The following is a 13,630-nucleotide window of genomic DNA, read 5'->3' on the forward strand; positions in this document are numbered from 1 at the left end:
AGCATGGTCCAGATAAGCTGCATCAGCATCAACTGGGAACTTGTTAGCAATGCACGTTCCTAGGCCCCTGAAACAGAAATTCTGGGAGTGGGGCCCAGCAATCGCATTTTAACAAGGGCTTCAACTGACTTAATAGGTATCCATTGTCCTAGGGGAGTTTTAACAGAACATCTCTGGCTTGACAACATTGACTCTCCCAATTCTCATTTGATATACAGAATTGATTACTGGGTTAGAGGTGGAAATTTTCTTAGGGGCCAAGGAGCTTCCTGGAAGAACAGGGATATAGACTTGAAAACCTTCCCTTTTGAGACTCAACATCAGTAGAATGCATTTGGTGGTTGGAACGATCTTGTCTGAGCTTAAACTTCCAGTGGAGAACTCAGTATGAGAAAGTGGGAAGTCGGGCTCCAAGCTGAGGTTCCATGATAGAAAGACTGATTCTGTCAGGTCTGTGCCTAAGACTGGAACCCCACCCGACCCCACCATGCTGGCACCAAGATCATGCTTCTGGGGACTTGTTAATCATTTGAATTTAAACAAAAGTGTTCCCACCATGGGGGCCTAAGCATGGGCCCTGTTGTCCAAGTATAACAGTAAAGAGTAGGAACCCCTTGATGAGTTACTGTAACACAGACAAGACCTTTGGGATTGTTGGATGATTGATGGAGAGAAGATTGGCTCCATAAAAGTTCCCCTTCCTGCACTCAATAGATTACACTGGGCCTTATCACCCTCAGATTTATTCTTCACTCTGCCCTGTTCTACTCTATATCCAGGGCAGCTGACCCTTGAGGACTCCCATGTCTTCTGGCTTCTTGCTGAATTCAGTTAGTGGAGGAGTTGGTGGAGACTGGAAGGTAAGGAAAAGGGAGAAGTGGGTGCTACCATCCCACCCTCTCTACTTAGGTCACCCTTTCCTTCAGCAGGTTTGTCATCTATGTGACCCCTGCACTTCTGCCCAAGAGGTCCATCATGGTCCCATCTCTAGCCAAGTGACATGGCCCCTAGGTTCTGGTGACACATTCTCCTCCCTTTGATTTTCCAGCCTCAGGGTAGTGATGGCTTCCAGCTGTTACTCCTCTCTATTCCCAATTTGGCTACTTAGCCTCCTTCATTACCGGTGTAATAAATCCCTCCATTAAATTCCTTCTGTTGTAAGCAACTAGAACATTTTCTGTTTTCTGATTAGATCTTGATGATGTGACTAACATGGCAATTGTCACAAGAGGGTAAACTGGACTTTTCAACTGAAATATCCAGATAAAGTAGACCTAGATACCAACAGGAGTTGTGAGTCTGATGCCTCAGTCCTGAGAATTTGCAAAAGAGCAGGAGACTAAATGTTCTAAACCCCTCACAGATGTTGAGGGCTGGTCTCTACAGCACACATGGCCTGTTCCCATGCCCTCTGGCTTTTGGTTGGGTTCAGCCAATAGGAGTTACTGGCAAGATATGGAGTGCAATAGGAAGGGAGAGAGAGGGTGCTTAAGCAAGTTCCTTGAAACATAATCTTGGTGACAGTATGGTGAGGTCAGGCAGGGGTTCTAGTCTTAGCCACATACCATCCAGAATCAGCTGGTTTATCATTTCTGCTCCTTTCTTTCAGGCTGATATTTTGGCAGTGGCTGCTTTCCTCACCTATGACCAGTGTTCTTGGCATGTGGCTTCTCTCTAATGACCACAGTTCTTCCCAGGTTCCAGTTACACTCATACCTTAGGGGTGATAACAACTAGGTGTTTCACCATCCCTTATTGTTCCATGAACCCTGCCCACACCTTTGGAAATGACCCTTTTAAACTCTATTAATTGCCCTTTGAGTGTGCCATCTGCTTTCTGCTAATAAACTGGTTTATACAGGGTATACAAGGACTAGGAGTTGGAGATCAGAGGATCTGTGAAGAGGATTTCCTTTGAGAGCTGAACTGGGAATTCAGGAGGAGGGATGTCATGTGTGCCCAGGGAAGATAATGAATTAGGTTTGAAACACCCACTGGAAGTTCTGAGCACAAGGGACGGGAGCAGGGGTGCTTATTGAAAGTGGGCTTCACTATAGGGTCTTCTGCTCAGCTGTTTCATTGAGCAAGCCCATGATATCTTCGGCTGGTCAACTTTATTAGAGGAGATACTTCAAACCTCTTGAATGGCAAAGCCACACTTCAATTTTATGGTGATTGAGTGGGAAAAGAAGGGTAGGAGCAATGTCTCAGCATTTAGAATGTAAATGTTACTTAACCCTTCATTTTGTTTTTTGTATTGTACCACCTCTTTTTTTACCTGACCATTGCCACCAGTCTAGAAATCCTCTCTATTTTATCCTCTTCAGAATGTAAATCTCCATTCCTCAAAAAACTAAAAATAAAACTACCATATGATCCAGGAATTCCACTCCTGGGAATATATCCAGAAGAAACAAAGAGGCTAATTTGAAAAGATAAATGCACCCCAATATTCCTAGTAGCACTACTTACAATAGCCAAGATAAGGAAGCAACCCAAGTGCCCATCAACAGATGAATGGATAAAGATGTGATATATATATATATATATATATATATATATACACACACACACACACAAACGTACACACAATGGAATATTATTCAGCCATAAAAATAATGAAATTCTGCCACTTGTAGCAATGTGGATGGACCTAGAGAATATTATGCTTAATGAAATAAATCAGACAGAGAAAGACAAATACTGTATGACATCACATATGTGGAATCTAAAAAAACCCACAAATGAATGTAAGTGCAAAACAGAGACAGACTCACAGATATAGAAGACAAACAAGTGGCTACCAAAGGGGAGAAGGAAAGGAGGAGAAGCAAATTAGGGGTATGGGATTAGGTGATACAGACTACTATATATAAAATAGGGAAGCAACAGGATATATTGTGCAGCACAGGGAATTATAGCTATTATCTTGTAATAACTTTTAATGGAATGTAATCTGCAAAAATACTGAATCACTATACTGTGCATCTGAAACGAATATAATATTGTAAGTCAGATACGCTTCAATTTTTTGAAAAAGAAGAAAAAAGAAACCTCCAATTATTTCCCAGGGTGGAGAGGGGCAAATACAAGGATTGAATACAGGGATTTCAACTACTTCTTCTACAGATATTTAAGGAATCCTCTGGTCTTACACACCACTCTCGCTTTACTTCCAGAGGTATTAGTTTTCTTCAGTTCCTTTTGAGGGATTGGCAGTGTCATAACAAAGGTGGCTTAAACAGCAGAAATTAGTTTTCTCACAATTCTTGAGGCTAGAAGTCCAAGATCAAGGTGTCAGTAGGGTTGGTTTCCCCTGAGGTCTGTTCCCTAGCTTGTAGATGGCCGTCTCCTCTCTGTGTCCTCACATGGTCTTCCTTCTGTGTGCATCTGTGTCCTAATCTCTTCTTCTTATAAAGATACCGGCCCCTATCGGATTAAGGCCCATTTTGGAGGGGCCATAATGGATTCATCATATCAATCCATTACAACCATAAAGGATTAAAGCCTACCCTAATGACCTCATCTTAACTTAATTACCATATATATATATATATATATATATATATATATATATTCATTTATTTATCTTTGGCTGCATTGGGTCTTCGCCTGCTGCCCGCGGGCCTCCTCTAGTTGGGGCGAGCAGGGGCCACTCCTCGCTGCGGTGCACAGGTCTCTCATTGCGGTGGCCTCTCCCGCTGCGGAGCATGGGCTCTAAGCACACAGGCCTCAGTAGCCGTGGCTCACGGGCTCCAAAGTGCAGGGTCAGCAGCCCTGGCGCACGGGCCCAGTTGCTCCGTGGCATGCGGGATCCTCCCAGACCAGGGCTTGAACCCGTGTCCCCTGCATTGGCAGGAGGATTCCCAACCACTGCGCCACCAGGGAAGCCCTAATTACCTTTTCAAAGGCCCTATCTCCAAATACAGTCCCATTCTGAGGAACCGGGGGTTAGAACTTCAACGTATGAATTTGGAGGTGAGGGAAGATACAACTCAACCCATAATAAGCAGTGTAAAATTGGATTATTTTGGCCTCCCCCTGTGCTAGCTTAGATTTAGCTTATTTGATTTGCCACATCCACTCAGCCAACTGCTTCACACTTTCCAAAACGCAGTTGCCATTACCTCTTCTCCCAAAGTCTTTATCCTGAAAGGTTTATGTCTTTCTCTATATGTCTCACTTATTCTCATTTGGTGTGGTTTTGGTAGTCAGCAAAAGCGAATGCTCGTGTTCCATCCATCGTCTTTCAACAGAAGTCTCTAGCCCACTTTATAGCTCTTAGTATGGCAACACAAGAATTTTCCAAATTATTGAGAAATCTTCCTAAAGATAGTTTTTATGGCTATAGCACTGAATCTTTCAGTAGGAGGGTATCATACTCTATTTATCTATTTGATCTGTGGTTGTACTTTCAAGTTTTTAATAGAAATAACATGACAGTAAACATCTGGGTCAAGAATATTAATTAACCCTTTAATGAAGTCTTTTGATATATATACCTCAGTTTATCAAATCTAAGACACCATGCATTGTAAGATACAGCAAAAGAGTTGAACAAGTTTGCTTCTGGAGTAGAGAAAGGGGGGTTGGTGAAGTCAAGAGACTGGTTGTTTACAAGTCTTTTAAAACATTTTGACTCTATGTGCATCTATGAAATCTGATAAAAATAAAAACTGAAGGGAAAAATCAAGCCAGGACATACCTATAGCATGGTTTTAATTATTTAAAACCAATAAAAGGTTTTCATAGAAAAATACTGAAGATCAATAGGGGTAAGTTTATAAATGAGTTTTATATTTATTGTTATCTATTGCTGGGTTTTTCAAAATTGTTAGAGGTGAGTAGCTATTTTATACAGAACAGAAAAGTTTACTTTTTTTTCTTTATTCTAAAAAGAAAAATGATCAGAAGGAAATATACTAAGCGATAGTCCTTGAATAGTGAAACTATGGTTGTTATCTCTCCTTAGTGTCGCCATATTTTCTCTAATAAGCAAGTTTGGGGTCTTTAAGGACCCAAGGAATAATACCCTGGTTAGAAATAGACAAAGAATTAAGGCAGATGAGGAATAAATTATCACCCTTATACTTGGTAAACACTAGGTCAGATGACTTGCTTAAAAATCAGATTTTTGTGTTGGCTAGCTAATTAACCAAATTAACTGGAAATCTACTGAAAGGGACACTCCACTTTGTGCTATGAGGACCACCCAAACGTTCGCTTAGAATCAGTTGCCGAGGTATGACACAGCCTTTGGATTCTTTCATACTCCTAAATATCCAGGGAAACCCCAAGGAAATGTAGAGTATTCCCAGAGGTGTTATCAAAGGGTGGTTATATTTCTGTTCCTAAGTGGCAATTCACAATATTTAGCACTAGGACAATCTGAAATGGGAAATGGAAACTCTTGCTAACATGACTGATCATTAATGCCCTAGACTGAAAATAAAATTATGGAATAAAAGTGTAAATGTGTGAAAAGGAAGCCTGAGTAATTTCCAGAGTACACTCCAAGGGGTAACTAGAATTTCCTCCAGGTTTCTGGAAATCATGTCTTGCTATAAATCTGGGATTGCCTGACAGGTGGGTGTGTGTATCTTACTGGTGGAAGATGAGGGCTTTGATCTTATAACTCAGCTTGGTTGGAGCCACAGGAGAGGCCTCTCAACCTAGAGCAGGTCTTTGTCTTCTCGTCCTGTGCGATCATTGCTGTAGTTTTGCCAGAACATAAAGCCTTCTCTGCCACTTCTCACTCAACTGAGTTCCCTTTCAACTTAAAGTTTTCCCTGAACATACTCCTATTTAATATTCACCAAGGCAATATCCATATCTGAAGACAACAGTGGAAAACAAATACTGGGTTATTTTTAGAACCAAGCAGCCTTTGGATGGGTGGGCCCCGAAGTGTTCTCATGTCAACCACAGTCAGTGAAATGCACACAGGTTCTCACCTTTATCTGCTTAAATTATGACCATCCATTTAAAGCAGACAGACTGACTTCAGGACACTGGGACAATGCACACTTTTGCCAGTGGTGCTTTATAATTCTAGAATTATTGCTAGAAACTGTCTCAGAATTTCACGGGGATCCAGATTTTTGGCCGTTAGAGTCAGCCATTTATATTCCTTTAAAGTCATGCCTCGTTTTTCTGTTTGTTTGAGCCCAACGTGATCACTTTTCTTCAGGAAACAGGGAGTGAAAAGACTTACAAAAATCACGTTCAGGGCTTCCCTGGTGGCGCAGTGGTTGAGAGTCCGCCTGCCGATGCAGGGGACATGGGTTCGTGCCCCGGCCCGGGAAGATCCCACATGCCGTGGGGCGGCTGGGCCCGTGAGCCATGGCCGCTGAGCCTGCGCGTCCGGAGCCTGTTGCTCCGCAACGGGAGAGGCCACAACAGTGAGAGGACCGTGTACCGCAAAAAAAAAAAAAAAAAAAAAAAATCATGTTCACAAAGGGTATTCAAAAGAATGAGCCAGTAGCATTTAGGCTATAGCCACAAACAGAAGACAACAATCTGAAGGGGGGAAAAAAGTACTAACCTATTCACACCCCACTTGCTAGCACATATTGACAGAATGCAAGAGGTGTTAATAAATAGAACATCCAAAGAAATGATAGCTAAGATGGACTCACAACATCCTTGGCATATGTGGCACAGCCCAGCGGGCGCTCAGATCCCCTGCAGGCCCCAGACACTCATCACTCACCTCGCCAGCTGCTAACCGTGCTGGCAGCTCTTGGTGCTCAGCTGAGCCCCTTCAGAATTGCTCACAACAACCTACCGCTGATGGCTGCTCAATGTTCCAGCCCTTGCCACCAGGACAGACCACCTGAAGAACCATCCCTGCTCCCTTTGGGATCAGCTGAGGCCTTTGCTGGGGCTGCATTGCAGCTTCGTTTCTCCTTTTCCCCAAGCCTGCTTCTTTTGCTTCCTTTCCTGGAGTGTTGATCCCAAGAGCACCCTGATAAACTTTCTACTCTCAAATCTCCTTCTCCTTCTGAGTCTATTTCCCAGGGATAACCTGACCTACAACACGGATATGCCTTAGACTGGTTCAAAGATCATCCACCAACTTGTTTTAAATCATGAAAGTACTTCCAAGGGCACTGTTTTGAAACAGGAAACTTATTCCGGCTTGTAATTTTGAGGTATATGCTAACAGATTACAAAACAGTTCACATGCTTTGATTGCAATTTTAAATATACGTAAATATGTGCATTCATAATAATAAAGACTTGAGGACATAGGCAATGAACTAGTACTTTCTGAGGACCTACTTTTTACCAGGGATTAAGCTTGGCATTACACCAAAAATATGAAAATGGTGATTATCTCTGAGTGATGGAATTAGAAGTGATTTTTATTTTCTTCTTGCTCTTTTTAGCATATTTCCCAAATTTTCTTTTGTAATTAGATACAGTTATAAAAATTATATATCAACCTTACATAAATAAATATTCATTTTACCAAGTATTTCAATAAACATTTGCTATAATTTTTATATTACATGTAACCCCCAAATCTTCTCTTTATTCTCTGAAAAACCTAAGACCTACAAAAATAAAATGTGTCAATCCAACAGAAGTTGAAGAGCAAGTTCTAAATTTCAAAATTTGGGATATGCTGAGTTGTCATTAATTCTCTAGTACTGAAATAGCCCAAGTGTTTTCTGAACCATTTGCATTTTGAAGCTAGAAAAGGGGACTTTTAGGTACTTCCTGATGACCTCATTACATGACGTGACATTCCTGCTTACATGACAAAAAGAACATAAAATTTTGCTAGCATCGAGTCTTTGGTAAAGACACCTCCAACATCAAGAAGGACAAAGCCCAGACTTGAGAGTTTGGGACCACACCCTAAATGCCCTGATATTCTTTATCAGTCCAACCTGTAATTTGTCATCCAAAAATTATATCCATTAGTTTTTCTTTGCCACATGTTTATTTAGAATACATTTTTAGCTGACTATATTTGGTCTTCGATTCAGAGAGAAAATTCAATATATTGTCACTCTAAGACTAAAAGGACAAAATGTAGGCAAAATATTTTAGATATATATTATTAATAATTATATTAATAGTGTGTTGCTATATTATATAGCCTCAACAATATAGCATATATTATATCAATAATATTCTATGTTATTATTAATATAAAATATAGTCTATTATTGATAATATAGAATATATTATTAATTCTCTCCAAATCCATTTATTTTGAGGCTTTTTGGCTCAAATAAGTATATTTTATTACACCTCTCAGGCAAAAAATTTTGACTGAATTCAAACAAGGTTACCTAAAGATTAATCGAAATGGGGACATATTTTTACGTAAGCTTTTCCAGTTGTTTATGAGTTTCTGCCAAGCTAAAATAAAGGGTGAGATGTAAAGATAAACTGACACTTTTCAAATTATGAGTCTGGCCAGTACGGTGACTGCATGCCAAGTCACGTCCAGCGTGGCACTGTCCGATCTACTTGGACATGGCGTAACGAAGGAGACGACGGAAGTGGGAAGCCTGGAGGGTTGATCCCTTTAAACAGTGTTTCCGATTTTCTCTGGTCTTGGAACAAACGAGAGTATAGCAAGGACTTTGGGGAATTAGTGATATTCATGGATTTCAAGGAAGTCATGAGTGTTCATTAGAGAACTGCTTAAGCTAGGCTGCCATTACTAGGGAGGGTGAGAATCATAGCTTTGAAGAATGCTTATTCCGCATCCACTCTCAACTCATTGGAGATGCCAATAATTTAGGGATTAGGTGAAAAGTAATGAGGAAAAGGATCACTGAAAGTTTACTGGGCCCGTATCCTCACAAACCACCATATTCTACTGCCCTGGTCTCCAAAGTTTCAAGGACTGGCAAGGCACTTAAAGGGGACATAACTGTGAGCTGAGATGAAACAACCCAGGGAGGAGAAGAAAGGGAGGATCTGCCTGCCTCCTTGCTCCCACTGGTCCAAGATAAGATAATTCATTCACACATTTACCACAACAATTACTTACTGAGTCCTGCTGTGTGCCAGGAAGACAGAAATTAATACTGACTATGGCAATAAAATAGTCACTGTTTACAAATCATTTACTCTGTGCTGGGGGTTCCACTGAGCACTGTCATTTCATTACTTCCTTTGATCCTCACAGGGACACCATGGTAAGTGCTATTTTTAGCACTATTTCACAGTCAAAGACACTGAGCCTGGGTCAGTAAGAGGGGTGGTTGGACTTTAAAGTCAGATGGTCTAAGTCGTGAGCCCACATTTTTAGCTACTGCTCCTTCAGGAGATAGCTGTGTACAGACATGAGAGGTACAGAGGTACAGACATGTAAATATATCATTTCTGCTTACTCCTTCATCCATGCAGCCATTCAGTAGGCATTTATTGAACCCCTACTATATGTAGGCATTATGCTAGGCTCCAAGGATATGAAATCCAGGGAAAGGTCAGGACCCCAGAGTTGGAGGGACTGACAAACAGGTCCCTCTTCTCTGGCTCCCCACCGTGCTCCATTCACAACACTGCATTTGCTTTATTCCCTAACACACCCACAGCAGCTTGATGCCAAAGATATGTCTCACGCATCTCTGTATTCACAGCCCCCAAGAATTATGCCTGGTATGCAGAAAATGCCCAGGAAATATTTGTAGGATAGAACGTAGGAAAAACTTGAAAAAGACCCAAGTCACAAAAATGATTCCCTGGTTCATTAGGCCCTGACTTGCCTGACCCAAGGAAGGAGGATTGATGATGTAGTCCATGTAAAGGTAACTTGAATGATAATATTCCCTTGTGGAGTCCTCCCTGGGTGTCCAAATAGGAGCTCTGGGTTCCATAGTCAGCTCCCTTGATCCTGAAATCTATCAACCTTGGATCTTACCTTTATCAAATAGTAGCATTAATATCTAGAATCATGATAGAACTGTGGGAAGAGATGAATTTTGAAGTCAGACAGACGGGTTTGAATGCCAGCTCTGCCTCTAATTGTTTTTTGTATAAGTCATTTAACTTCTCAGAGCTTCCTCATCTGTAAAATGGAGTTAGTAATCGACTTCATTGGATCATGGTGAAAACTAAATGGTATGATAGCTAACTTTATGTGTCAACCTAGCTGGGTCACCTTATCCACATTTTTGGTCAAATATTATTCTTGATGTTTCTGAGAGGCTGTTTTTTTTTTTTTTAAATGAGATTAACATTTAAATCAGTGGAGTTTAACTAAAGCAGATTACCCTTTATAATGTGGGTGAGCCTCATCCAAGAAGTTGAAGGCCTGAGTAGAACAAAGCCTGACCTTCCCTGAACAAGAGGGAATTCTGCCAGAAGGTGACCTTCAAACTTGAACTGTACCATTAGCTCTCCTGGGTCTCCAGTCTGCTGGCCCACCCTGCAGATTTTGGACTTGCTAACCTTCACAATTACATAAGCCAATTCCTTAAAATAAATCCCAATCTCTCTCTCTCTCTCTCTCTCTCTCTCTCTCCCTCTCTCTCTCCATGTATATTTTGATAGTCTGTTTCTCTGGAGAATCCCAACTAATACTATTGGTATGATTCTTGGACATCCCTGACATAGAACAGGTGTTCAGTGGATATTAGCTTTATTCCCCCTTCCTTGGAGACTTTCAGCCTCTTCATTCTACAGTATGAAGATGGCGGTGCAAAAAGGTACCAGGACTTGTCCACTATCCCAATGTAACCTTGAAAAGTTCTGAGATCAACCAGGCAATCCATCAGCTTTGAGCATCACAACTTAAAGCATGGAACATCTGCTCCGTGCCTGAAGGGATCATTTCGTTTTCTATAAAGAATACCCTTGAAGGGACTTCAGAGTTTATCTGATCCAAAAATTTCTAAGGTGTTGGCCTGAGGGCCACATATGGGTTGCTTGGTTGGTCTGTTTTTCTGATACAAGTTTTTTTTTAATTATTAATTTAAGATTTGGAAAATGTCACATAAGTCTGGATTCCTGGCTTCTCTTGAGGAATTGGAAGATCAGGTGACCTCAGGCCTGAACTCCTGCCCGGCAACTTTGGGCTGGAGGTGAGAGGTCACCATCACCACCATAGAGGTCACCACAAGTCATGGGGGCATTTTACTCATTTGTGTTACCTGTTGACCCCTGCACACATTTGAGTCTGTGACTCCTTGCGTCCCCCAGCTCCTTCAATTTAGAAAAGAGGAAAGTGTGACCCAGAGAGGTCTGGTGTACTTGCACAGGGTCACGGAGCTGGGATTGGCAGAGCTGGGTCTAAAACCCCGGGTTTTTCTTCCTGGGCCCCTTAGAATATGCTCTATGCCAAATGAGCACAAATACTTTTATTGATGAATTAGGTGATTCCAAAGGCGTTCTCCTGTGAAACTTCTTTATTTCAGTAGTCAGATCAAGTTTATTGTTACAAATGAATGCAGTGCTTTAAGACAGAGCTAAATTATGACCTGTCTTACTCATCTCTGTGATTATAAGCACAATTTGGGGTCAGACCACACCTAACTCTGCCATTATCATGGGCAAATTTCTCACCTTTTTTTTTTTTTTTTTTTTTTTGTGGTACGCGGGCCTCTCACTGTTGTGGCCTCTCCCGTTGCAGAGCACAGGCTCCGGACGCGCAGGCTCAGCGGCCATGGCTCACGGGCCCAGCCGCTCCGTGGCATGTGGGATCTTCCCGGAGAGGGGCACGAACCCGTGTCCCCTGCATCGGCAGGCGGACTCTCAACCACTGCGCCACCAGGGAAGCCCTCTCACCTTTTTAATAAGAGTTGTACAAACCACAAAGTGCAGTGCTGAAAATTAAATGAAATATTTCACGTAAACTTCTCAGTATAGGGTCTGGAATATAGTAAGCGTTCAACATATGTTGTTGAATTAGGACCTCAGAGAAATTAAAATAAATATGGCAAAATAGCAAAGTAGCTAAACAATTTTGCATCTGCAAATACGTATGAGTTCACAGTGATCCCATCCATTCAAATCCAACACCAGAGTGTTTTCTTTATCTTTATCACTTTATATATTCATTCTTTGTGATATTTCATCTAACCTACAAAACATGATATATGTCAGTACAAACTTATTGATTAAAGTTCATGATTTAGGGACTTCCCTGGTGGTCCAGTGGTTAAGACTCCTTGCTTCTAATGCAGGGGGCGCGAGTTCCAGCCCTGGTCGGGGAACTAAGATCCCACAAGCGGCACAGCGTGGCCAGAAAATTAGTCAATATTTTAAAATATATTTTTTTTAAGTTCAAGATTTATTTGTGGTTATTTACATCCTTAGAATATACCCCAATAATAGTGCACAGTCAGGATGTTATGTTCAAACAAAACTGGAATTAATCCCTTACGCCTGGGTGGTTGAGTTATCGATAAGATGTACAGTTGGGTCAATTTGCTGCTGTTTGTATTGATTTTAGAATCTCTTTTATTTCATCTTTTATGATTTAATTTTGGGTTTTAATATGTTATCCTTGTTTCAGCAAATAAGTACTATGTTACTGGGATTAAAGTAATGAAAAAGACAGAGTGTCTGTCTTCTAAAAGCTTAGAGGTAGTAGAGGAAACACACATATAAACAGACCAATACTATAAACCGTGTCTTGGAGGTATGGATGGAGAGCTGAGGGGTCGTGGTGGTTTGACTGGTAGATAATGGGGGCTTAATAAAGCTTGCTGAACAAATCAATGAATGACTGAATCAATGAACTGATTTTTCCTTTTATTTGTCCCCTCTAGACTATGAGTTCTTCAAGATGAGGACTCAACCTAATTGATCTCTGTATCCCAGGGAGGGCCAGAATTGGTCCCAATCTATGCCTTTAGAATAAAAAGCAGCCATTCTAGGGCCCTGCCTTCAGCACTAGGACTAAATTAATTCCATGAATGCCATATATTTCACTTGTCAGAGTAGCTGTCCCAGTTCCTCCTGTGCTGTCTCACCACCTTCTTGCTCTTTTCGTTTTTTTCTTTATGGTTATTACATTTTAATATATATTAAATATTATTATTTTTAACGTCTTTATTAGAGTATAATTGCTTTACAATGCTGTGTTAGTTTCTGCTGTATAACAAAGGGAATCAGCTATACGTATACATATATCCTCATATCCCCTCCCTCTTGCATCTCCCTCCCATCCTCCCTATTCCACCCCTCTAGGTGGTCAAAAAACACTGAGCTGATTTCAGTCAAGCTCATCGCTTTCTTCACTTGTCTTCATTCTGTGGCTGGAAAACCATGTTCCTATTTTAAAATGGGGGTGGGGTGGGGTTGGGGAATACTATTCATTGAAAAAGAAAAAGAAGAAAATAATGGAGGGACTTCCCTGGTGGCGCAGTGGTTAAGAATCTGCCTGCCAATGCAGGCGACACAGGTTCAATCCCTGGTCCGGGAAGAGCCCACATGCCGCGGAGCAGCTAAGCCCATGCGCCACAATTACTAAGCCTGCGCTCTAAAGCCCGTGAGCCACATATACTGAGCCCACGTGCTGCAACTACTGAAGCGTGAACATCTAGAGCCCGTGCTCCGCAACAAGAGCCAAGCTGTGCGTGCAGAAGCTCGTGACTTCTGTGGCCCGGGGCCAAAGTCAAAGACTCCCAGCAGCTAAGGGTGACCTGAGACCTAGTGG

This window comes from Monodon monoceros, unplaced genomic scaffold (genome assembly GCF_005190385.1).
Source record: "Monodon monoceros isolate NGI ecotype Baffin Bay Population unplaced genomic scaffold, NGI_Narwhal_1 Super_Scaffold_20, whole genome shotgun sequence".
NCBI classification, from domain to species: Eukaryota; Metazoa; Chordata; class Mammalia; order Artiodactyla; family Monodontidae; genus Monodon; species Monodon monoceros.